The 27,241-nt window shown below is 43.7% G+C and overlaps 1 protein-coding gene and 1 long non-coding RNA gene across 5 annotated transcripts in view; one reads left to right on the top strand and one right to left on the bottom strand.

Moving 5' to 3' along the window:
* The window catches only part of RALGAPB (Ral GTPase activating protein non-catalytic subunit beta), a 93,413-nt gene extending 81,124 nt beyond the window's left edge, over nucleotides 1–12,289 (bottom strand). For 2 of the 4 annotated variants that reach the window (XM_070801658.1, XM_070801661.1), the window contains exon 1: nucleotides 12,087–12,288. The gene's annotated coding sequence lies outside the window, so the exon portion shown is untranslated. Of the gene's footprint in view, nucleotides 1–12,086 lie in introns of all 4 variants that reach the window. The other 2 variants (XM_070801659.1, XM_070801660.1) reach the window with 2 other exon arrangements.
* Nucleotides 12,290–12,441: 152 nt separating this feature from the next.
* LOC109567443 (uncharacterized) lies at nucleotides 12,442–25,178 on the top strand. Its single transcript, XR_002182048.2, has 4 exons — nucleotides 12,442–12,627; nucleotides 15,574–15,690; nucleotides 17,427–17,511; nucleotides 18,581–25,178. It is a non-coding gene; the product is annotated as an uncharacterized lncRNA (long non-coding RNA).
* The last annotated feature ends 2,063 nt before the right edge of the window (nucleotides 25,179–27,241 follow it).

Genomic DNA, 27,241 nt, shown 5'->3' with positions numbered 1-27,241 from the left:
TTCACAATTTGTATGGAAAAACAAAAAACCTCGAATAGCCAAAGCGATCTTGAGAAAGAAGAATGGAACTGGAGGAATCAACCTACCTGACTTCAGGCTCTACTACAAAGCCACGGTTATCAAGACAGTATGGTACTGGCACAAAGACAGAAATATAGATCAATGGAACAAAATAGAAAGCCCAGAGATAAATCCACGCACATATGGACACCTTATCTTTGACAAAGGAGGCAAGAATATACAATGGATTAAAGACAATCTCTTTAACAAGTGGTGCTGGGAAATCTGGTCAACCACTTGTAAAAGAATGAAACTAGAACACTTTCTAACACCATACACAAAAATAAACTCAAAATGGATTAAAGATCTAAACGTAAGACCAGAAACTATAAAACTCCTAGAGGAGAACATAGGCAAAACACTCTCTGACATACATCACAGCAGGATCCTCTATGACCCACCTCCCAGAATAATGGAAATAAAAGTAAAAATAAACAAATGGGACCTAATTAACCTTAAAAGCTTCTGCACATCAAAGGAAACTATTAGCAAGCTGAAAAGACAGCTTTCAGAATGGGAGAAAATAATAGCAAATGAAGCAACTGACAAACAACTAATCTCAAAAATATACAAGCAACTCCTACAGCTCAACTCCAGAAAAATAAATGACCCAATCAAAAAATGGGCCAAAGAACTAAATAGACATTTCTCCAAAGAAGACATACAGATGGCTAACAAACACACGAAAAGATGCTCAACATCACTCATTATCAGAGAAATGCAAATCAAAACCACTATGAGGTACCATTTCACACCAGTAAGAATGGCTGCGATCCAAAAGTCTACAAGTAACAAATGCTGGAGAAGGTGTGGAGAAAAGGGAACCCTCTTACACTGTTGGTGGGAATGCAAACTAGTACAGCCACTATGGAGAACAGTGTGGAGATTCCTTAAAAAACTGGAAATAGAACTGCCTTATGATCCAGCAATCCCACTGCTGGGCATACACACTGAGGAAACCAGAAGGGAAAGAGACATGTGCACCCCAATGTTCATCGCAGCACTGTTTATAATAGCCAGGACATGGAAGCAACCTAGATGCCCATCAGCAGATGAATGGATAAGAAAGCTGTGGTACATATACACAATGGAGTATTACTCAGCCATTAAAAAGAATACATTTGAATCAGTTCTAATGAGGTGGATGAAACTGGAGCCTATTATACAGAGTGAAGTAAGCCAGAAAGAAAAACACCAATACAGTATACTAACGCATATATATGGAATTTAGAAAGATGGTAACAATAACCCTGTGTACGAGACAGCAAAAGAGACACTGATGTATAGAACAGTCTTATGGACTCTGTGGGAGAGGGAGAGGGTGGGAAGATTTGGGAGAATGGCATTGAAACATGTAAAATATCATGTATGAAACGAGTTGCCAGTCCAGGTTCAATGCATGATACTGGATGCTTGGGGCTAGTGCACTGGGACGACCCAGAGGGATGGTATGGGGAGGGAGGAGGGTGGAGGGTTCAGGATGGGGAACACATGTATACCTGTGGCGGATTCATTTTGATATTTGGCAAAACTAATACAATTTTGTAAAGTTTAAAAATAAAAAAAAATAAAATTAAAAAAAAAAAAAAAAAAGAAACAGCTACCATCCTTCTCAATTCTGAAGTATAGACAGGAGTATCTTTCTTGAAAAAACACTCTGGAAGACCAGTCAAAACAGGACTAATAGCTCTTAAATTTTTCTTAAAATTTTGTTTAAAGTTTTTAAATATAAGAGATTTTTAATTTTTCAAATCTATTAATGTTTAAATGATTACATGGAAGAAAATGAAATAAATGCTTAAAAATGCTTATCACATTTCAAGAAACATGTAAGGTAGACAGGAATAGAAAAGATACAATGAAAAGGTTGAATTAAAATATTTAAATGCATGTAATATCAATAGAAAAATATAGATGCTAACTTTCAATAAAATGCATAAAAGACAAAAATATTAAGACGAAGATATACATTGTAATTACAACTGTCCCTTGGTATTCACAGGGTACTGGTTCGAGGACCCTCCGACAATATTAAAATCACAAATGACCAGGTCTCTTACATAAAGTAATTACATGTAATCTATGCACATCCTCCCATATACTTTAAATCTCCAGATTATTTATAATAAATACCTCCTACGGTGAAAATGCTATGTAAATAGTTGTAAATATAAGAGAAATGCCATATAAAAAGCTGCCTGCACATGGTAAATTCAAGTTTTTCTTTCTGGAACTTTATGAAAATTTTTTTCCTAAATATTTTGAATTCATGGTTGGCTGAAGCTGCAGATTCAGGACCACCAACAGAGGGCCAACTGCACAGGCAAGTTAAATAAAACAATGAAGAGAAAATAAATATTGGAAACAAATAAGAATATCAAAAAGTAAAGCAACTAAAAGTATCCTTTTGTACCTATTAAACTAGCAAAATGTGTGATAAAACCACACTTTGATTTAGGAGGTAAGGCCAATGGGACACATTTCAAGAGTTTAAGGGAAAGATATTCAATTAAAAAAAGGACTGCCCCCCACCCCGGAAGACACCTAGGAAACATCAGGTGCACTTCTGGTTAACATTATGATCAGGGCATGCTACCGGTTATTCACGGACAGATCCAGGTTATTTATGGGCAGATCTTATAATACAGAAGACAGTCCTGCACAATGAATAATTATGTTACAATTATGCTACATTTTACCTGACTTTCTAATGTCTGCCAGAAAATCATTGTGTTTTCAATTGTTTCAGCCTAAAAATCTAACTTTTACTCATATATACAAAATATTTTGTGGTGTTTTAATATACATCAGATTTTCCAGTAACGTAATTAACCCTGCAAACTGAGGAAAAATTCAAGTTTTTCATGTTTAGAACCTTACTGTACCAAGAACTGTTCACCATTTCAGAACAATCACATCACCAAAGGCCACAGCATTGGTGGTATTTGAGTTGCTAATACCACACACTGCTTTCAGTAACACAATCACAAGAATTCCGTATGTACTTAGCCCTTATTTCAAAATGTCAAATATGAAGTGCATATTACTGTCTTACTTCTCAATTTATAAGCAGACACAAGCATCTGACCACTTTATATGTCTAGTATAGCTGGACCTGAACATTCTTACCAAAATACTAATTTTATCGGAAGGATAGTAATTCATGGTTTTAATTTGTTATTGTTAGTTTCACATATTTTTTTAAATTTCTGTGTTGTTAGGTTATATATTATGTGTTAATTTCAACACAGTGAAGCAGTCATTACCAAATATTAGATCTGGGAAGGACAAAAACCTCCAGTCTAGGAAACTAAACACAGTAAATTGTGAAGCAGGTAGGGTGGGCATTGTGGCAAACTAGAGAATTAAAGCTCTCTTTAATGGCACAGTCACTACTCAGCCTTAACCAACTATTACCCTTAAAGAATACAGACCCAATTTTTCAAGAGACACAGAGAAAATTTGAACTTCTCTGTAAAGTCTACTCTTCAAATGTTTTCAGCTGACTCAAGTTTAAAAAACAAAACAAAACAGGATGCAAGCTAAAAAAAACTTGTGGGTCAATTTATGACTGATAAAAGATAAAAGCATATGCTAGTTTTGATAACCAAATTAGCATGATTCTTGTGGAAGGAACGTAGGGAGGCGTACGTTATGAATGAGCCATTGCCACCCTGGAAGTTACCCTAACCCATCTCTGCCCCAGGGTCTGGGGTTATAATCTATCTGTGGAGGTCCTATAACATCATTTTGTTTCATGTTTGCTGCCGTTAGGGGAGGAAAAAAGCTGAGGGTCGAGTGTAACGTGGCAGATTTGGCAGGGTAAGTCCTGCTGGGCTCAGTTTTGTCAGTGGTCAGCCTACTCTCAAACACACAAAGAAGAACCCCCTCTTGCTGGACAGCTCAGGCTGTCCAAATACCAAACCCAGAGATCTCAGAGAACATCAACGGTTTTAGGAACCAGAAGTGCTCCATAGTCTAGGGCCTCCTGGACAGGGATGTTCACATCAGCATCAACCTCTCACGAGTCAAAAATCCTGTTGGGCCTTGACTGCCTAATCCACTCACCATGGAACCATTTCTAGTTCTATCCTGTCACTAAATGGACACACATTTGTAAGACACCTCAGGCTGATGCCAATTTTCTAACCATTCACCCAAGAACAGCATGAATGTTTTGCCAATACATAGTAGGAGACATAGTAATATCAGGTGCTTTGATACAGTGATATTAATATTGCTTAATTTATCCTCATGAACCAATTCAAAAGAGAAATGCACTAGACAGTCACTGTTGTATTGCACCTAAGACGGGGAAGTGAGCATAATTTAACTGTCCATCAACAATGGAATAACTTCATAATTAGGGCAGATTAACTCTATATACTATAATGTAGCCATTAAACATAGAGATAAGAAGCATAAAAACAAATAGGAGACTGGTTAAAAGCCAGGACTCTGGAACTAAGCTTCTTATATTCAAACCCAGCTCCACCACCTGCAAGCTAAGAGATCTTACAAGAGTTACTCTACCTCTGCATCTGAGCACCTTCATCTGTAAAATGCAAATAACAGCAGGATAACGGCCCCCTTTAGAGTTGTGATTAGAGAATCAAGACATGTAAGATGTTTGGAACATGTATGGGGGGATGTATATATCATGATTACACTAGAAAAACATTCATGACTGAAAATTAGAAGGATCACAGAAAAAATATGAGTAGTTTTAGCTGCATAGTAGAACTGCTGTACAGTTCGATATAAGTTCTTATTAATAGCATGAATGTGTGCTAAGTCACTTCAGTCATGTCTAACTCTTTGTGACCCTATGGACTGCAGTCCACCAGGCTCCTCTGTCCATGGGATCTCCCAGGCAAGAAAACTGGAGTGGGTTGCCATGCCCTCCTCCAGGGGATCTTCCTCACCCAGGGATCAAACCCATGGTCTCTTGCATCTCCTGCATTGGCAGGTGGGTTCTTTACCACTAGTGCCAAACCTAGGAAGCCCCTAATTAATAGCTCTTCATGTCATAAAGGCAGAGCACCGAAGAATTGATGCTTTCGAACAGTGGTGCTGGAGAAGACTCTTGAAAGTCCCTTGGATAGCAAGGCAATCAAACCAGTCAATCCTAAAGGAAATCAATTCTGAATACTTATTGGAAGGATTGATGCTGAAGCTGAAGCTCCACTCTTTTGGCCACCTGATGCAAAGAACTGACTCACTGGAAAAGACCCTGATGCTGGGAAAGATTGAAGGCAGAAGAGGGCGACAGAGGATGAGATGGTTGGATGGCATCACCGATTCAATGGACATGAACTTGGGCAAACTCAGTAAGATGGTGAGGGACAGGGAGGCCTGGTGTGCTGCAGTCCATGGGGCGGCAGAGTCAGATATGACTTGGTGATTGAACAACAACATGTCAAAGAATTGCTAAGTATATATGGGTAGACTTCACCGTACACACAAATATTCAGACACTGGCATCAAGTTGATTTATTCAATAGACAGTTATTAACCATCTATTCCAGTCCATTCTAAAGGAGATCAGTCCTGGGTGTTCTTTGGAAGGACTGATGCTAAAGCTGAAACTCCAATACTTTGGCCACCTCATGCGAAGAGTTGACTCATTGGAAAAGACTCTGATGCTGGGAGGGATTGGGGGCAGGAGGAGAAGGGGAGGACAGAGAATGAGATGGCTGGATGGCATCACCGACTCAATGGACATGAGTCTGAGTGAACTCTGGGAGTTGGTGATGGACAGGGAGGCCTGATGAGCTGCGATTCATGGGGTCGCAAAGAGTCGGACACGACTGAGCGACTGAACTGAACTGAACCATCTATTATGTACAATGCAGTAGATCAGGAAGGAAACAGATTACTAGGACCTGGTTACTATTTCAGCAAGTTTATAGTCTAATTGAGGTTAAAAAATACATAAATAACGAACATAAGTTAAAAAATTCAAGTTCTGAACACCTTTTTTTAAAAAAAGAAAAGCTATAGGCAAGATATTATCTAAGTTTAGAGGACAAAAGACTTTTGGATGAAAGAAAGGCTGAGCTGGAAAACAAAAGCACACAATCAGGGAAGACTATAGTATATAGGGCATATGAATTGGGTACCAAAGCAAAATTATAAATTTTAACAGAGATAAGAAAATGGAGTGGATAAGAGAATACAAGGGGCAGCTAGTATATAAGAGGAAGGACACTTGCTTCAAGTAGCAAAAAACAGCATCATAAACTAAAAACCTAGAGTGGCAGAAAAGCAAACTACATACAGAAGACAGTAGGGTTTCAAGATAAGGAGTGACTTATCTTGAACTTATGGAATATCATTATTATAATGATAATGATAATTAATAATTATGAAAGACTATGAATACTAGGACTGGAGATCTGAAATTAATGTAGTAAAAACTGGGGGCAGAGATGAGAAAAAGTTTAACTTTATCACAGGAATAACACAACAGAAACTGAATTCCTATTAAGGAAATTTGATGGAAGTGTCCAACACAGGCTGAGGGGACAGCAGAAAAGCAGACTCCAGTGTGTCTGATACACTGAGGAAGGGAAGGGCAGGAAGGATGGGAACATGGCCGGGAGGGTTGGGCGCTGTGGTGAAATAAGAAGACATAACTGAAGTCAGATGGTTGAGAGCTTTGACTGCTGTGTTAAGGATCTTATGAGTCTCCTTCCCAACTATCAGGGCTGTTGGCTATCAATTTGAGCTGCTAACAGCCAAGTCTCCACTGTCAACACTCTAGAAGTAAATGTGATATTGAATTGAAGGTGAAAGTCACTCAGTCGTGTCCGACTCTTTGCGACCCCATGGACTATACAGTCCACGGAATTCTCCAGGCCAGAATACTGGAGTGGGTAGCTGTTTCCTTCTCGAGGGGATCTTTCCAACCCAGGAATCAAACCCAAGTCTCCCGCATTGCAGGCAGATTCTTTACCAGCTGAAGAACAAGGGAAGCCCAAGAACACTGGAGTGGGCAGCCTATCCCTTCTCCAGTGGATCTTCCCACCCCAGGAATCGAACCAGGGTCTCCTGCATTGCAGGTGGATTTTTTACCAGATAGGAGCAAGGCAAAAATGACAGTGCCCCCTGAAGATCACTTAATATCCTTCCCAACTTCCCACACTTCCACTTTCTAGGTACTCTCTGGATGTTTCTAATGTCAGGTCATTGTGTGCTAGGTAACAGCTTATGGCTTCTAAGTACTACCACAGAGTAACATGAAGGTCTGGTCTAATTGACAAATTACCAAAATGATCAATACAGTGGTAGACACACTAAGACCACAGTCTGGCATTAATTACATCAATTGACTCAGCCAATATTTATTACATGCCTTCTATACACCAAGCACGGGGAATATCATAATGAATAAACATCATTCTTGTTCCTAAGGAGCTTCAAATCTAATTACAGAAAACAATTTTTCATAACTTTGTAAAATAAATTCATACATCAGTTATTTCATTGAACAAACATTTTTTAAACACCTGCTATGTGTCAGATATTGTCCTAACATGTAGGGAGGCAAATATGAATACGACACAACTGCTGCCCAAGAAAAAGTTTCATAGTGAAGAAGAGAAACCCACGATGAATAAATCCATGATACAGTAGCATTCAACGTGACAACTGAGGTGATGATTTATGAAGGGAACATCCTACAACAAAAAAACTGCTACAGATCCTGCTGGATAACAATGCAGCTGGATACAATTGACCATTTTCAAAAAGTTCTCACGTTACTTCACTTTAGTTCCATAACAAGCATAGGAAGCTAAGGAAGACAGATGTCACTAGCCACTACGACTTGCTCACGGTCACATGAAGCAACAGGTGAGCTGGGATAAGAAGTTCCACCTCTTGCCTCGAAGTCCAATTCTCCTTCTTTTGTTCAGACTCCGCACCTCACCATATGACCTTGGACAAGTCACTTGGCATTTCTTTGTCATAGTTTCCTCACCTGTAAAACAGGGAGAATACCTGCAGTACCTAGCTACAGTGACTCGGGAGAAGGATCAAACAAAGCAATGTAAGTCAACATACTCTGAGTAGTACAAATCCAAGATAAACACTATCAGGCATGCTTTGTTTCTCTAAGGAAAAATAGGGTATAGGGTGCCGAAACACTGGATAAATGAACTGAGTAAATAAATGCTGGATCTTAAGGCACATACATGTGTTCAAGGTCACGCATAGAACTTTTATAACTAACAAAGACAAAAAGAACATATTTCATATTTCTGTTGTAGTCCTATTGACCCCCATGGCAAATATCAATCAACCTTGGCCAAAAAGGAATGCATTCACCTGTGCACCAGATTCTAACTGTTAGGGATCCTATAAAATGCCTGAATTACAAGAAAGAGAGACAAGTTCTGCCTGCATTCCTTCCGAAAAGTGAAAACAGGTAGTTTTTGCTAGCCTACCCCCCACAAAAGAATACTCTGTCTGTCCCCACCACCACCACAGTGCTCATGCTCATCTTTTATGCCTCACACTTGCTCTAATACAGTAACCATAACTACATGTTACTTAAATTTGAATTAAATTACAAATTCAGTTCAGTTACACTAGTTACATTTCACATATTACATGTGGCTAATGGCTACCATATTGGACAGTGCAGATATAGAACAGTTCCAGAAATTTCTATTTGGCAAAGCTGCCTTAGATACTACACTTTTATTACAACCCTTATTAGGCTATAGATTCCTGAAGGAAAGGAGCTGTGTCTTATTTATCGTAACATCCCCAGTTTATACAGCAAAGTACATGTCATACGATGAAAAGCACTCACTATTCATCTAATTTAGTATCTCAAACATAGCACACTACTCTGTCCACTTCCCCCATCCCAACACACACACACACACACACACACACACACAAAGAAACATGACATCCTCTCATATGAGAGGTGTGAGGGTGGAAGGGGATACTGTATCCAGAGCAAGAAGACCTGCATTCTAGTCTTGGATGTGCTACAGCCAACCATGTAGTCCTGAGCAAGTTACCTATTTTCTTCATCTATAAAAACTTAAACTCCATGTACCTTAATTCTAAAACTCTTAATCAGCTTGCACCAAAGAAAATAATGTATTCTATCTGAAACAGACCTATCTGAAAGGTCTTTACAGATGTCAGGCAACACATCTGCTAACACCGATGGGTACCTCATATTTAAAAGAATCATTTCTAGTCCTCAGGCTCTCATGATTAGTCACCTTTGGTCTTTAACTGAGTCTGTGTAGTTTTTCACCTTTTCTTGGGGATCAACTAGAGACTTAAACCTGAAGCTTAAAGATTGAGTTTCTTCCATGTGCTAAGGCCAGAATGGGATACTCTGCCATATCTGATCAGAAAAACAGGGCAAGTTTCTTGAGTGTCTGAATGTAACATAAATTATTCCATCAGTTTCTACATTAGCCTTAGCCTAAAATTTGAGCAAACAATACAAAACTGAACCAAGAAAATCTTTCTATAATAATCTGTATAATGTAAAGAGTGCCATTCCATGAAATGTGCTTTTTATTCAGTCCATATACTTCACCATATTTAACTGCAATAAAAAAATCTTTACTGTCAAAAAACTTCATAATGACCTTCACACACATACTCACTTGTATAAACCTTACATGGTTTTAAGACTAGCCAAGTACAAATATAATCTGAATTACCAGACTGCCTTCCTTTATAATTTGTAAATATGTTGGACAATAGCAGTTCAGGCATTCTGTAATAAATACATACTAACTTTATCAATTCTTCTGACATCAAGGTTTTAATCTTTGTTAAGTATTTCTTAAATTCTCCCTCCCAGTAATAGGATGAACTACCAACGGCACTTCCATCTATTAGTATTTACCAAGTGCCAACAAGGTAGTAACATTTTAAAGTATTAAGTTGCTCAGTGGTGCCCAACTCTGTGAACCCATGGGATGTAGCCTGCCAGACTCCTCTATTCATGGGATTTTTCCAGGCAAGAATATTGGAGTGGGTAGCCATTCCCTTCTCCAGAGGATCTTCTCGACCCAGGGATCGAACCCGGGTCTCCTGCATTGCAGGCAGACTCTTTACCCTCTGAGCCACCAAGGAAGCCCAATTACACTGAGTGGATGATAACTAAACGTAGTGTTTGGACAGCATAGTGTTCAGCAGGGAACACAGACAAACGTCTAAGAGCAATAAAAAGGTTTCCACTACAGAACTGATTGTATCTGCTTGTGATAAAACTAGATATTAAAAATCAACCAATGTTGACTGCACATAGTCCTTCTGAGTGTGTCACTAAGTGCTAAGTGTGCAACTTAGTGCAATTCAAGTGCTAAGAATGCAACGTGTTTATTCAACTTGGGGACACTAATTAACCTAACTAGAGTATTTTCAAGCAAAAAAGAGCAAAACTCTGTAGACTAAGAACTACCAAACACCTTTTGCAAAAATGGAAATAGAGAAGGATCTGTTTGCCGCATGCAATATGTGGCATAAAAGGGACTCAAACATTCCATTCAGTAAAACCTTTGTTGAGTCTGTATGTCAAAGCACTGGGCGGAGTACAGAGATGAGAAAAGATGGTTCAAGTCGCTCACAATCTTAGCAGAAGAAAGAGAAATATGGCACAGAAAGATCATTGGTAAATTTCATTAGGATCATGCTAAGGAGCAGATAGGAAAGACCCAAGGTTGTTGGGAGTGAGGGGCTGGGAGGGAAGAGTCACAGAGAGGGATCCTGAAGGTTAAAAACTCTGGGAGTTATGCAGCCAAAGATAGGAAGAAAAGGCTCCGTGCACGTGTGTAAGAAAGAGCAGAAGTGTGTGTGTTTGGGTGGCGCAGGGAGAAACCCAAGAGGACAGTCTAGGCAAAGAACAACATATGCAAACAAGACCCTGAGATCAGAGACACTATATCCGTGAGTACTGTGTATCTAGGAAAATTGCAAGGTAACAGTTTCGCATGAGATGCACACACTTTACAAGGTCCAGCTGACTCGGAAATCCTGCACAGAAAGTTACTTCCCACCCCCAGTAAGCTTTCACAAGGTGCAGTGAGCCTAATGAAAAGATTATCTGCGGGTGGAACCAGAGTTTAAAAAAAAAAAGTCCCATAAGGTTCTCCTACACACTTACACTGGAGAAACACTGAAACGTTTTCTTGAGATGCAAAATTATCTAGCAGTTCCCAAACTTTGCTGCACACTGAATTCATGGCGGAGATCTTTAAGAAATACTGTCTGGCGTCGTCCCCGCCCCCCGCCCGCCAGCTCCACTCCCAGACACCCTGATTTAATTGGCCTGGCTCTGTTACCCGTGCATCAGAAATCTTTAAAAGATGTTCCAGGTCATTTTTACGTACAGCGAAGTTGGAGAGCCACTGACCTAATAGTTAAGAACTTGGATCTGGAGTCAAATTTACCAGCTCTGTGACCTTGGGCATAGACGTCACCTAACCATTAAGGGCCTCAGTTGCCTCATCAGGAAGATGGGGATAATAATCCTCCCTTACCGGGTTGTTGTGAAGTTGGATGGGGTGAACGTAATGGCCTGGCACAACGCCCGGCGTATAGTAAGCGCTAAACAAGGGCTAGATGTTCATCTTCATTATTAACTCTTCCTCCTCGAGAGTCACCGTGCAATGGGCAGCATCGTTCCCACAGGGCGGCAGCCACTCGACCAACCTTGCTGCTGGACCAGATTCTTCGCCGGAGTTGTCTAGCTCCGCTCCAGACCCGCCCCCTCCCCCAGGCTGCCAGGAAAGAGCTTCTCCCGGCCAGGGCAGCTCTCAAGGACCACCCAGGGTTTGAGCAGATCCGACAGAGGCCACCGACTCCAGGACCAAGCTCCCCCGGACCCCGTGGGTCCCCCCCGCCCGCAAAATGAGATGCGCTTCCGAAGGCCGGGCCCTCAGAGCCTCCGGGGCCGAGAAACAAGGCTTAGCCATCCTTGGACCAGCCTGAGGGGAGAAGAGGGGAGGGTCTGGCCGAGACCTGGAGGCCCGCCCGGTTACCTGAGGCGACGGGCGGGGCCCGCATCGCTGGGGTGGGCGCCGCCGCCGGCCGCACTCGGCCTTCCGCCTCACGCCACCCGCGCCATAGGACCGGCGCTTTCGCTGCCCTGGCCGGCTGTCCTCAGGCGGGCGTTCTGTCCACCAGTCAGCGACTCTCCCACGGCGCCCGGGGACGACGAAGGCCAGTCGGGCCGGCCGGCTGGGATCTGCTCAGGCAACTTCCGACTGCCAGGGGCGGCAGCGTCAAATAACTCCCCGAGCCGACTGGGCCACCGCGCGTGCGCAGCGCGCCTGATCAGAGACTTGTGCGGGTCCCAGACGGCGGCGTCAAATAATTCCCAAGACACGGAGCCGGAAGCTGCGCGTGCGCAGCTATCCCAGATCGCCGCGCGCGGGACATAGTCCCTCCTTCTTTTCCGGATCAAGAAGAGCAGGAGTGGAGTGACGGATACTCGTATCTCATCGCAATACAGGCGTGGAGGCGGTCCACCTGCGTCCGTACGACTCAGTCGGAACTCTGCCTGTTTTTGATGCGAACGAAGTAAGGTCTTCTCTGCAAGTTTCTAGCTCCTACACAGGTTCCAGGAATTTCTCACGTCCCACCATTACAGCACCCTTCTTTTGAAATGTGGCCTTTACCCTCCGCCCCCTTATAGCATTATGAGCAATGCACAATTCCAGGCCAGATGTGAGTTACCAAGATGAATCAGACATCAACTTCAGAGCCTGTCATTAAGGATCTGAGTCTGATAAAGGCAATAAAACGTTATTAACTGTAGTAGTAATAGCAAGAGATACCAGTTTGAGCACCTACAATGCACCACACGTTTCGTAAACAGTACCACTTCCAATCGTTTGGTTTCAGCTTCAGTGAAGAAAATGATAAATGCCATTAGAGAGATACAGCTCAAGTGCCTTGGGGGTGTAGAAGAGGAAACTTGGGCTGAGAGAGAAGAGGAGGGAGAACCTGGCCTTGAGATTGTCCTTGATATTCAGAGAGGAAGGGATCAGGGTAATAGCGCTGCAGTCACTATCTGCAAAGAGCAGAATGGAGCATAGAAGATGTTGACTCCTCCTCCTTACCTTCAGAAGAGACCATGGAGCAAAGAGTGACAAAGGAATTGGTATCCTCATGGAAAGAAAAGAGAAGAGTGTTTAAGATTTTGTACACACATGAAAGTAGCTAGAGGAGAGCTAAATCTAGGTCACTGTGGATCATAGCTATACATTTCAATTAAACACCGTGTGGCAAATATGATGAGAGGCTCTCAATATTTATTCCAACCACTTAAACTTGCTTTTCTAAACTACAGAGGCTGGAAAGCAAAGCACACACTTCCCAACTTCCTTTGCAGTTGGGAGTGGCAGTAAGACAAAGTTCTGGCCAATAAGATATAGGTAGAAGTCTCAAGGAAGAACTTCCTTTTCAGAATAAAAAGGAACTCTTGGGAGAAGTTTGTGAGCTTCACCCTTCCCCTAAATCATGCTTGAAACTGAGGCACAACACCTGGAGGTACTGCGGTCATCTTGGCACCGCGAGGAGGATTGTGCTAGGGAATGTGAAACAGAAGAACAAAAGAAGACTGGTTTAGGACATACTCAAGCAGCTGCACAAACCCTGGACTGCCTTCCTGTTTTATGGGGGAGTCAATGGGGGGCAGGGGGAGATTCTTCTTTAGATCACAATTTTTTTTAGTTATCTCTTACTTTCAATCAGACTCATTCCTAACATAAGAAATACGGAAGTCCTGTAATATAACAGACAGGTAAGGGGCTAATAATGGAGGTGACAAATTAGAAGAGCGACGGATGATAGAAACTGGGAAAATGACAGACACAGACGACTGGGAACCTGTCAGAGCTTTTAGGGAGATGATGAAAAATAATCTGTCTCCTACCTGGTGACTTTAATTCATTCCTGAAAATTCTGCCTTTAAGTGAAAAGCTGATAAATGAAAAACATTATATTTCCATTAATTTTGATGGGAAAAAATATGTTTAATTCCAACTCGAGACACCTAAATATTTTAAACAAAAAATATAGCAATGAAACAATGCAAACAAAAATCATAAGCAATAAATAATCTTAAGAATATGATTTCTACATAAAATGTAAGGTATAGGGACTAATATGACTTTTACATAAAATGTAAGGTATAAGGACTAATACACTGACCAAGAAGATACGATTTAGTATTAGGTGGGGGCAGGGGAGGTGGAGGAAAGATGCACATGAGTCATTCTTTAAAGATGATATTTCTGCACCTTTTCATTATCAGTTTCTAAAAAAAACTTTGAGGGTTTCTCTTAAACCAACATAAAAATAAAATTATAACACACACAAAGCACCTTGAGGGAAAATGAAGACTAAATATCAGAACACTTTGAAATGGGGAAAAGTATGCATACACAATAGACTGAAGAGACGTGAAATGCTATATAGGAAAAAATTTGGATTCTCCAAAATAGATTGGTTCTCCATTGTAAATTCTAACTATAAAAGTAGAATAAAGTGGGGAATTATTGTCTGAAACTGAAATGGAACAGTAACATCAACTTTCCTGGCAGACTTTTTTCCTAAATTGATGACACCAATATACATTGTCTATCCCCCAGTACTTCTTACAATGTAACCAACATCTTCCCACTGAGAGATGGGATCCATACTCCCTCCCCTTGAGTCTGGTTGGCAGCTGTGACTGTTCTGGCCAATAGGGCAGAAGTAATGCTTTGTTCGAAGAAGGCAATGGCAACCCACTCCAGTGTTCTTGCCTGGAAAATCCCATGGACGGAGGAGCCTGCTAGGCTGCAGTCCATGGGGTCGCTAAGAGTCGGGCATGACTGAGCGACTTCACTATCACTTTCATGCATTGGAGAAGGAAATGGCAACCCACTCCAGTGTTCTTGCCTGGAGAATCCCAGGGACAGAGGAGCCTGATGGGCTGCCGTCTGTGGGGTCGCACAGAGTCGGACACGACTGAAGCGACTTAGCAGCAGCAGCAGCAGCAATGCTTTGTGACTTCTGGGGCTAGGTCATAAAGAGGATACAGCTTCCACCTGGCTTACCCTCTTTTGCAATGCTCACCCCCAGAACCCAGTCACCATATTGGGAGGAAGCTCAGACCACAGGAAGAGAGCATATGGAGATGTTTCAGCTGACAACTTGAGAATGTTTCAGCTGACAAGATCAATGGCCAGACATGAATGAGGAAGACTTCAGATGATTCCAGTCCCCAGGCTTCAAGCCAGCCCACCTAAAACCAAGCAGAACAAAGACGATAACCTCAGCCCAAACAGCAGATTCATGAGCAAAATAAATATTGTCATTGTCTTAAACCACTAAGTTTTAGGGTAAATTGTATGGAATCATAGTAACTGGGACAGTTTTCAAGAGCCATAATTGAGAAAAGTTGTTAACTGAACAGATGTATGAGAAGTATGTTGTCTGTAGCCAATTTTTTCTTTTTTCCTTTTTTTCTTTTTTTAGTTGAGTAGAACTTGCTTGGTGTAGATAATGGTTGAGAAGACCCACTTCTATTTCTCCTGAACCTAATATAATACTGACACAGCGTTGGTGGTCAGTGACCATTTATTGGATGGATAGGTGAGTGGGTGGAAAATTCATTGGCTCAGCACTGAACCCACTTTCTTGCTGGACTGTTAAAGTCTTAATGAATAATATCCATTGGTAGTGGTAGTAACCGTTATTAGACCTGGGTAAGAAGTCCCCAGGCTTCCCTGGTGGCTCAGCGGTAAAGAATCTGCCTGCAATGCAAGAGCCATGGGAGACACGGGTTCAATCCCTGGGTTGGGAAGATTCCCTGGAGGAGGGCATGGCAACCCACTCCAGTATTTTTGCCTGGAGAATCCCCATGGACAGAGGAGTCTGGAGGTCTATAGTTTATAGGGTCACAAAGAGTTGGACATGACTGAAGCGATTTAGCACAGCAAGAGGTACCCTGCCCCAGATCCTGTGCTTCAAGCAGTACTTCATTTTGGAATGGTATTCCTCAAAATTTTCTAAGTACCTTTCTTAGGCCAATAACACCATCTTGGTCAGGTGCCCCAATTAGACCAGTCCCCATGAGGGGCCTGTTAGCCAGAAATTTCTAACTTGAAATTTTCTAAGGCTCCCTCCAGTAGTTGGGACTGACCAGAGCCAAAAGTGTCATCCAAGCAGGACTAAGCAGTCCCAGACCACATCCATCCCCTGTGGGTCTCATTCTCCATTTCTTCTCTTTGAAGAACTCTTCGACCCTCTGTCTTACCCCCCACCATTCCCTCACATATGTGTGGGTTGACCAGATGCCCTGAGATACTCCGGGACTCATGTCATGAGCCTTATAGCCAGCTGTGGTTCCAAGTGGGCAGCCTGGCAAGGACCCCACTCTTGGTATCTGGTGCAGTAATTTTTTCATGAATTTGTGAAAGATTGGGCTGCCAAAATGGTTTTAACATGCTGATTTTGATGATTCTCACTCCCTTTGAAACCAGGCTGGGTTTCAGATTCTGAGCTACCAGCAGTCCCCGCAGATGCTTGAGCTGCAAGCCTGGGCCCAGGCATTGGCTTGCACAGCTCTGTTGAGACCACACTGCCTCTCTGACCTACTGCAGCCAGAGCAGTGAAGAGAAGGGCAGTAGATGGCCTTAACTCTGTGTGTTCTGCAGTCTCTTGCCCAGCTGGCCCCCGACATGGTCACCTCACTCCCTTTGGCAAAAGCAGCCTTGCCTGTCTCCTCTGCAGACTTCTGAGATGTTGCTCTGCAATGCCAATGCACTCTTCCCACTGATGTCTCCATGAAGCTTTGTATTTCCCAGTCTTGACTTGCCTCAAGTAGAACACAGCTAAACCTGTGAGAGCAGAGTTCGCAGAGGGTCTATTAGAAGTGGTCTGATGTTTATAAGGAGGCGGCACATTCTGAAAAAAGGTAGCACTTACTGGCAACACCTGTGACATCAGAGCAAACTTCATTACTCAGAAATTTTTATTTTAAAAAGAGGTTAAACCTGTATTCTTGTGTGACTTTTTTCACTACTGGGAAGTTGTCTGTCTTGGATTTGGAAAGGACAGCTTCTTTTAAATGATAAATTGCTTGCTCCCAACAAAGCAATGTCTTTAGCGGATCTAAATCAAGTATAACATAAACCCTGGTTTCCCTTAACACCTCTGACAGAAACCACAAGGCCAGCTTACTTCACAAAGCTACGATAGGGAACACATCTCATCCCTTTTCTCTGTAAAATTGAAAAGAATCTGTTCTGTACCTCCACTTTTCGGACGTGGTAGGCTATCCAATCTCAGTGTTTTACTGTGGTTCTGATTCTGTCGTGGTTCTCCAGGCTAAAGTCCTGGTGGAGTGCCCAAGACCAGAACACTGGGGAGAAACCCTCTGAACTCCTGTCCACACTCCTGTCCACAGTGCAGGTAAGTCTCCTGTGTGCTGAGTCACGTGTTCCCTTTACTGGAGAGAAGTTCTCAATGAAGTCATTTGCAGTTATAAACTTCTCCTTACGTACTGATTTAGCTGCATTCCACAAGTTTTGTATATAGTATTTTCATTATGGTTCAAGTCTAAGCGTTGTCTAAAGTTTTGTGTGTTTTTTTTTTAAGGTATTGTTCTTTAATTTTACTTATTTATTTGTTTTGGCTGTGCTGGGTTTTTGTGGCTGCATGGCCTTTTCTCTAGCTGCGGTGCTCGGGCTTCTCACTGTGGTGGTTTCTCTTGTTATGGAGCACAGGTTCTAGGATGCGTGGGCTCAGTAGTTGCGGTTCCTGGGCTCTAGAGCATAGGCTCAGTAGTTGTGTAGTGCATGGGCTCAGCCATTCCACGGCATGTGGAATCTTCCCAGACCAGGGATGGAATCCATGTCTCCTGCATTGGTAAGCCTTACAACTCCTTACCACTCAGCCACCAGGGAAGCCCTGAAGTTTTGCTTTTGTGTCTTTATGTTGTAGTCACATATTGTAATCTGTGTGCTTCTGATGCATTGGTATCTGAGACTTGCTTTGCAGCAGATAAGGTGGTCAATAGTTGTAAATATTCCAAATGTGCTTGAGAAAGAGATAAACTCTCATTGTTGAGCATAGATTTCTAAATATGTTTTCTAAAATATCTATCAAAATTAAGCCTATATTCCAAAGACTAGAGTATGGATAGGGAAATATAGTGGGGATGTCTGGCAGCAACCACTTTAACCAAGTTATCAAGGTGATAAAGCATGTTGATGTCATGTACTCTCTGATATGACATGATGAGAGTGGCATTTCACTTCTGTGATACTCTTTCCCAAAACCCATAACTCCAGTCTAATGAGGAAACACCAGAAAAATCCAAACTGAGAGACATTCTTACAAAATACTTTTACCAACACTCTTCAAAAAGTCAAGGCCATGAAAAATAAGGAAAGACAGAAACTCTTTCAGATTAGAGGTTAAGGAAAATAAAGAAAAAATAATGACTAAATATAATGTGGTATTCTGGATTGGATCCTAGTACTTTGGCCACCTGATGCGAAGAGGCAACTTAGTGGAAAAGACCCTCATCCTGGGAAAGATTGAGGGCAGGAGGAGAGGGGGACGACAGAGGATGAGATGGTTGGACGGCATCACTGATTCAATGAACATGAGTTTGAGCAAGCTCCAGGAGATGGTGAAAGGACAGGGACGCCTGGTGTGCTGCAGTCCATGGGCTTGCGAAGAGTTGGACATGACCGAGTGACTGAACAACAACAACAACAGAAACTGGATATGAGTGGGAAAACTGGGGATAACCAAGTTGAGCTTGGAGTTCAGTTAATGGTATTTAATACCAATATTAAGTTCTTAATTTTGACAAATGTGCTTATTAGGAACACCTCAGTAAAGGATACGTGGAAACTCCCTGTACTAGGTTTTAAACTTCTCTGCAAATCTAAAACTACTCAAAAACATTGGGTTGACCAAAAAGTTCACTCAGGTTTTCCCATAATGGGAAATTATGGGAAAATTATGGGAAAAAATTTCCCATAATTTTTTATGAAAAAACCTGAATGAACTTTTTGGTCAACCCAATAAAATGTTCATTTTAAAAAGTCAAGCCTATTAATCATATCATTCAAATTTTCTAGTAAAAATAAAGTCAGGAAAAAATTAAAGGGGGGAGCTCTGCCTCTACTTCTCCAAACACTTCTAATTTAGAACCTTCAACTCCAAAGTCCCCATTGCGATGCATGTGTACATGGTCAGTCATGTCTGACTCTTTGCAACTCCATGGGCTATATCCTGCCAGGCTCTTCTGTCCAGGGAATTTTCCAGGCAAGAATACTGGAGTGGGTTGCTATTTCCTTCTCCAGGACGTCTTCCTGTCAAAGTCCCCAAGACAAGGAAACAAACACAAAACTTGGCCATCTTCTTGATATAGTGCAGAAGACCCTTCAATAAATAATAACAAGGGTCAATAATTTAATGAGGCAGGGCAGCTGGTATACCAAGAGTTTTCATACATCACTCTGTTTAATCTTCACCACATCCCCCTAAGGGCTTCCCCCTGTGGTTCAGCAGTAAAGAATTGCCTGCAATTCAGGATACCCAAGAGACATGGGTTTGATCCTTAGGTCAGAAAGATCCCCTGGAGGAGGGCCTGGCAACCCATGCCAGTATTCTTGCCAAGAAAATCCCATGGACAGAGGAGCCTGGTGGGCTACCGTCCATGGGGTCGCAGGGAGTTGGACACAGCTGAAGCGACTGAGCAAGCATGCATGTCCTTCTAAAGGAGGTAACTGGGGCCCAGACAGGTTGAAACTTGTCACCCAAGTTTCTGGCTGAGTTGCACCAGGTCTGTGTGACTCTGAAGCCAGGGCTCTCCCATCCACTCTGGGCTGCTGCACTAAACCTCTGTGGTGCTCACCCTCCACACTGGCCATGTTAGAGCACCTCCCAGCATCCCTGACACTGCTTTTGCACGTAGACCACTCCTCTGCCCAGTTAATTCTACTTCCTCCAAGAGAACTTCTCTGACCCCTGAGAGATCAGGTATCCCTGTTTAGACTCACAGCACCTGTCATTTGCCCTCCATAGCATTTCTTACAGTTTGTTCTTTTTTTTTCATTGTTTCCCAAGTTAGTGATCTTTTTTTTTTTAATTATTTATTTGGCTGTGCCAGGTCTTAGTTGTGGCATGCAGGATCTTTAGTTGTGGCAGTGTGGGGTCTAGTTCCCTGGACCAGGGGTTGAACCTGGGCCCCTATATTGGGAGCTTGGAGTCTTAGCCACTGGACAACCAGGAAAGTCCGTCTTAGTTTTTAATGGTTTCTTCATTTGTGGGTTACTTGTTTATCATGGTGGGACTGTGAGCTGTCAGCTATCTATGTTCACTGGTGTGTGTTCCCAGTGCTTACTTAGCACAGAGGCTGGCAGTTAGTAGGTGCTCAATTAACAAGTGGTAACTGACTGAATGACGCATTCTGGGCACACTGAGATTAACTCTAGGAGGCAGGGCTTACACTGGGCTAGCACTACAGAACCTGGCATCCTGCCTCAGGAAAGTTCAGGAACATGCCTCAGGGATTCGATCAGGCACACCTGATATATACCTGGCCCCACTCTGACTAGATAAGGAAGAGGGATACCAGAGGATGGCGAACCCAGGCTGGAGCAGCTTCTTTTAAGCCCCTACAAGATGCAGCAGTCTTCCAGTAAAGGAGGCATGTGCCGCTCATCATCTAGATCTGTGCTGCAGTCACCAGCCACATGTGCTATAAGCATAATCCAGAGGTGCTATAAGCGTAACATGCACACCAGATTTCCAAGACTGAGTTTGGGAAAAAATAGAAAACATCTCAATCATTTTTTAACCTTGACTATATTGTTGGAATGACAGTATTTTTTGATGTAGTGGATGAAATAAAATCTATCACTAAAATTATTTCATCTGCTTTTTATTTCTTTAATGCAGTGCCTAGGAAATTTTTATTTTATTTTATTTTTTGGAAAATTGTCAATTACATGTGTGGGTTTCTCTTGGCAGTGATGTTCTAGACCGTACACTCCATGAAGCCCCTCCTCAGCTTTGTTCAAGGTTTCTGTGCACATCTTAGAGCCAGACCCGCACACAGTGACTGTTGCATAAATACCTAGAAATAGAATTTAAAGCTGTATATGATCCCTGGGAGGGCAGACACTTTTTATATATATATATATAATTTTGTTTATTTTTGGGTGTACTGAGTCTTTGTTGCTTTGTGGGCTACTCTCTAGTTGTGGTATGTGGGCTTCTCATTGCAATAGCGTCTCTTTTTGCAGAGCACAGGCTCCAGGGCACTCGTGCGCTTCAGCAGTTACAGCTCTTGGGCTCTAGAGCACAGGCTGAACAGTTGAGGCACTCAGGCTTAGTTGCTCCATGGCATGTAGAGCCTTCCTAGATTAGGGATGGAACCCGTGTCTCCTGCATTGGCAGATGGATTCTTTACCACGGAACCACCAGGGAAGCCTTGAGGGCAGAAACTTTCTTATTGATCCTTGTATTCTGATTCTCAGCTTTCTTACAGGGACAAATGAAGCTTCATTCTCCTAGCTCTCCATTCTCCCAGCTTGATTCTACTATGTATAACTCCCACCAGTGGCTTCACAAGGGCCTCTGGTCAGTTTAATTCAGTTCAGTCGCTCAGTTGTGTCCGACTCTTTGCAACCCCACGCCTGCAGCATGCCAGGCCTCCCTGTCCATCACCAACTCCCGGAGTTTACTCAAACTCATGTCCATTGAGTCAGTGATGCTATCCAACCATCTCATCCTCTGTCGTCCCCTTCTCCTCCCGCCTTCAATCTTTCCCAGCATCAGGGTCTTTCCAAATTGAGTCAGTTCTTTGTATCAGCTGATCAAAGTATTGGAGTTTCAGCTTCAGCATCAGTCCTTCCAGTGAATATTCAGGACTGATTTCCTTTAGGATGGACTGGTTGGATCTCCTTGCAGTCCAAGGGACTCTCACGAGTCTTCTCCAACACCACAGTTCAAAAGCATCTGTTCTGCGTCGCTAAGCTTTCTTTATAGTCCAACTCTCACATCCATACATGACTACTGGAAAAACCATAGCTTTGACTAGACAGACCTTTGTTGGCAAAGTCATGTCTCTGCTTCTTGCTGATAGGATCATGGCTCTTTTTTATTTTTTTAAAAATAACCTTTACTTTAGTTGTATTTTAAAAAACTGTTTATTTATTTGGCTGCACCGGGTCTTAGTTGCAGCATGCAGGATTTTAATTGCATCATGTGGGATCTGCATGGTGGTGCAGGGACTCTAGTCATCCAGAATGTACAGCCTCAGTGGTTGCAGCACTCAGAGCTTAGTTGCTCCGAGGTATGTGGGATCTTAGTCCCTGGACCAGGGATAGAGCCTGCTTCTCCTGTATTGTAAGGTGGGTTCTTAACCACTGGATCACCAGGGAAGGCCCTCATGGCTCTTCCTGACCCTAATCCTGGTTCTTGGGTCACTTCAATCATACCCTGCAAAGGTTTCCTCAAGCTTGGAAGACCCAGGACGAATCCTGCTTCGGACACAACCCTGATGAGATGCACACGGTATTTTGGCGTTGGCTGAAACATGCCCGTCGTCTCTGTATGTGTCAGGTTCACAAGTTCAGTCCTCAGGACTGGTGGTTTGAATGTGGAATATTTTAGGAAGACTGGATAATAGGCAATAATTTGAAACAGATGGAGGGAATAGTAAAATATCCTAATTTCCAGTTTTCCAGCACAAACAAGCATCTGACAACCTCGTATGCTTGTGCTATTTATGAAATCAGCCTGCAACATTTTTCACTATTTCATACACTAGGAGATGGAAACCAGCTGGGCTGCTCATTGGAAGGGAGACAGATCCCTTCATTTCTCTGAGCTTCAGTTTCCTCATTTATAAAATGGAGGATAATTAAGTCTACCTCACTGGGTGGTTGTGAAGATTAAGTGAAGTAATTATATACACAGGCTCACTTAGTACAGCACATGGAATTTAATAAAAGTTCATTCCATGGTAGGGATGATTAACACCAGCCCCACTGGGATGCCTGCAGATCTGCACAGAAGTAAGTATTCATGGTGTCATATAAACAGATGAGTCTATCATAATGACATTTTATATTTGTTATTCATTTTTAACTATCAGAAAGCTAGACATACTCATCAAAAACAGCTGATGTGTACAGAGCACTCAGTGTTAGGTAGGTACTGTGTTATGCCTTTAGCACGCATCATCTTATTTCATCGTTACTATTTGTGGTAGGTCCTTATAATGGTCAAACGACAGAGCCAGAAACTCAGATTCAAGGAGGCAAAATAATGTGCTCCAGGCCCCACGACAATTAAGGGACAACATCAGAGTTCAACAGGCTCTTGGGACTTCCCTGGCGATCCAGTGGTTACGACTGTGCTTCCACTGCAGGGATCACAGGTTTGATCCCTGGTCAGGGAACTAAGATCTCGAATGGTGCAGGGCACAGCCAAAAAAAAAAAAAAGAATTCAACAGGCTCTTAATGGTTTCCTTAGGTTTCTTCCTCATGTGGGTGGAATTAGGTATCCTGGTGACATGGCAGTTGTAGTCACAGAAACAGAGGGGCCTCAGTGAACTATTCCTCGTACCCATGGTCCAGGCCACCACTGGCTTCATCCTTCATTAAATATACATTGAGCTCCTCACCTGTGTCAGCCACTATGCTTGTAACACACTATAGGCTGCTATCAGCAGAGACTCATTTAACGGCACAGTGATGGTGAATGTAAGGGCTCTTAGAAAGAAAAGGAAGATGGGAATTTTGGTCACATAACCAATCACACCTTGTTAAAATTCAGGGAAAGCTGAACCTCAGGCCTCCTATTGAGTCTCAGTGCTGCTCTGACTCCAGAGCCAGGCCCTTGTGGAACATGAACGTGGCTTAGAAATTGGAATCTCATCCTGTCCCTGTAAGAATTCCAGAAATGGCTCTCTTGCCTACAACAGGAGCTCAGCTCTCTGCACCTCTGGGCTCTATTTTATTCTTGGCTGCGCTGGGTCTTCATTGCTGCACACAGACTTTTTCTACTTCACAGTGCAAGGGCTCTTCATGGCAGTGGTTTCTCTTGTTGCAGGGCATGGGCTCCAGGGCACGTGGGCTCAGTAGTTGGGACACGTGGGCTCAATAGTTGGGACACGTGGGCCTAGTTGCTCTACAGCATGTGGACTCTTCCCAGCTCAGGGATTGAGCCCAAGTCCTATGCACTGCAAGGTGGGTTCTTACAACACTAGACCACCAGGGAAGTCTTAGACTCTGCTGTTAAAGGGACTTAAATCCTCCATCTCTTCCTGGTTTTGTTCCTGCAAGCAATTACTCAGGTTCTTGACCACTCAGGTGGCGCAGTGGTGAAGAATCTACCCACCAATGCAGGAGACACAAGAGATGCAGGTTCGATCTCTGGGTTGGGAAGATCCCCTGGAGTAAGAAACGGCTGCCTACTCCAGTATTCTTGCCTAGAAAAATCCCACGGACAGAGGAGCCTGGTGGGCTACAGTCCACAGGGTTGCAAAAGAGTGAGCACGCACGCATGACACACTCAGCTCAAAAGGAAAACATGCCTGGCTTGGTTAGCACTGCTCTTGGTCCTCAACCTAGGGCAGACCTAAGAGGCTGGGTTGGGGTGAGCATCAGTTTGAAAGAGAACAAGTGAATGGTCAAAAACGTGTCCCTTTTTTTTTTGCTACACTGCATGGCACATGGGATCTTAGTTCTCTGACCAGGTCATAGGTTAGGCCTGTCCTTGAGTGATAGCACCGAGTCTGCTGAGCTGTGGATGGGGGGTGGGGCGAAGGGGCCACAGAGCTGACAGTGGAGAACCTGCCCTCAAGATGCACATAGCCTGGTCTGACTGCTGCTACTAAGTTGCTTCAGTTGTGTCTGACTCTGTGCAACCCCATAAACAGCAGCCCACTAGGCTCCTCTGTCCCTGGGATTCATTCTCCAGGCACGAATAGTGGAGTGGGTTGCCATTTCCTTCTCCAATGCATGAAAGTGAAAAGTGAAAGTGAAGTTGCTCAGTCATGCCCGACTCTTAGGGACCCCATGGACTGCAGCCTACCAGGCTCCTCCATCCATGGGATTTTCCAGGCAAGAGTACTGGAGTGGGTTGGCATTGCCTGCTCCGACTAGCTAACCCCAACTTTCGGCCGCCACCCCTCAGCACATGGCAGATGTTGCTAATTAGCCTTAGTCTTGCAGTTCCCCGGGCCTGAATCCCAGAGGAAAGATGCCTCCCAGCCCCAGTCCATGCTGTGACAGCTGGTGCACAGGTTGCTATGAACACCCAGAGGTGAAAGCCACTCACTCTGCTCAAACCACACCTCCTAGGGTAGGCCTTCCCCATCTCCAGATTCAGAAGGCCACACCCCCTACTTGCCCTCAGGCTTCCTGTCTTAGTTCTCTGCTCAATTTGTAAAGTGTCTGCCTGGAATGCAGGAGACCCGGGTTCAATCCCTGGGTTGGGAAGATTCCCTGGAGAAGGAAATGGCAACCCACTCCAGTACTCTTGCCTGGAGAATCCCATGGAGGGAGGAGCCTGGTAGGCTACAGTCCGTGGGGTCGCAGAGTCGGGCACGATTGAGCGACTTCACGACGACACGACAGTCCTTTTTCTAGCACACTACACATTTCAATACTTTATGGTCTATCTCTGTTCTCTAAAATGGAAGCACCATAAAGTCAGGGGTTTTTTGCTCTTCTGCCTTCTTCCATTTACTGATTCCTAGAATTAGGCCTGCCCCAAATTGACCCTTTATGTGAATGAAAGCCATTTCCTTCTCCAGGGGATCTTCCTGACCCAGGGGTTGAAACTGAGAAGCCCACTGTGCACAAAACTGACACTTGATGTGAATGAAAGGAAGGGCAGGGAATCCAGGCTGGGTGGTGGTTTAGCCAGTGAAGGCTTCCTGCAGGAAGTGACACAAGCTGAGTCAGGCAAGCATCTGAAATGAAAGGGGGTTTCCAGGCGTGTACACAGGCTGGGAAAGTGGCCGCGTGGTCAGCAACATTATGTGGTAGCATGGCTGGGCCTGTGGTGCTTCTGGACTGTGATGTGTGAGATGAGGGTGGACACAGACCATGGGCCATGAGGGGGCCCCAGGTGTCTTCCCTGGACAGTGGGAGACCTCTCCTGGGGCTGAGGGTCAGGTGGGCAAGGGTGGCAGAAGGCAGGGGAGGGCAGACCTAAAAGGCTGGGTTGGGGTGAGCATCATTTATAATTTGAAAGTGAACAAGGTGAATGGTCAAAAACATGTCCGTTTTTTTTTTGTTTTGGCTACACTGCATGACACATGGGATCCTAGCTCCCTGACCAGGGATCGAACCTGTGCAAGCATGGTCTTAACCACTGGACCGCCAGGAAGTCGCAATTTGGATTTTTGACTAACTCTGGATTTTTGACTACCCGTGAACCCTTATATAAGCCCAACACCTGGCCTTTGCCCACCACGCCCCCAGAGTCCTCCCGAGGCAGCCATTCCTACTGTACCCCTCTTCTACCCCTGCTCAAAACCGTCTCCCTAAATTCACCACATGTACTTCCACCCCAGGGCTCTCCTGCCCTCCGGGAGGACTTCAGTGCCTGACTCTCTCTATGTCCAGCCCACCCTCATACTCTCTTCCAAAGCCCTGGTGCAAACGTTCCTCTGCCAACAATTCTAACAGCTCCCTTCTCTCCGAAACCTGAGCCCCCAGAGCACTTGGGACGGGTTAAACCCATGGCATTTTGCAATTCTACATCCCATCCTCAGGTCAGGCCTCAGGAGTGTGTGAAGTAGAAAGTCTCAGTGAGTGAAAACTGGAAGACCTGCCCCTGTGACCCACGGTCTCTCCACCCAGCTGTGCACACAGAGGCAGGGATTAAAGGAAACAAAAGAAACAAGCGGCAGGGCTGTTTCAAGATTTATTGAAGTGGGTGAGAGGACAAGATGCCCAGCAGAGACGCCTCCAACAGGAACTCCTGGCTCTAAAAGTTACACCAGGAGCAGAGAGGGGGACATGGAGGCCACTGGAGGACCTGGTCCAGATGGAAGGAAACCAGTCTTCTGGGTCTGCTGTGCCCTGTGGCACCTGCTAGGGGGCAGGGGCAGAGCCAGCTGAAGGTCTCCAGCTGTGAATCCCAAGGTCCCAAGGTCTC

The sequence above is a fragment of the Bos indicus genome, chromosome 13 (genome assembly GCF_029378745.1).
Source record: "Bos indicus isolate NIAB-ARS_2022 breed Sahiwal x Tharparkar chromosome 13, NIAB-ARS_B.indTharparkar_mat_pri_1.0, whole genome shotgun sequence".
Lineage (NCBI taxonomy): Eukaryota > Metazoa > Chordata > Mammalia > Artiodactyla > Bovidae > Bos > Bos indicus.
The sequence above is the reverse complement of the archived record's forward strand: the minus strand, read 5'-3'. Positions and strand labels throughout refer to the sequence as shown.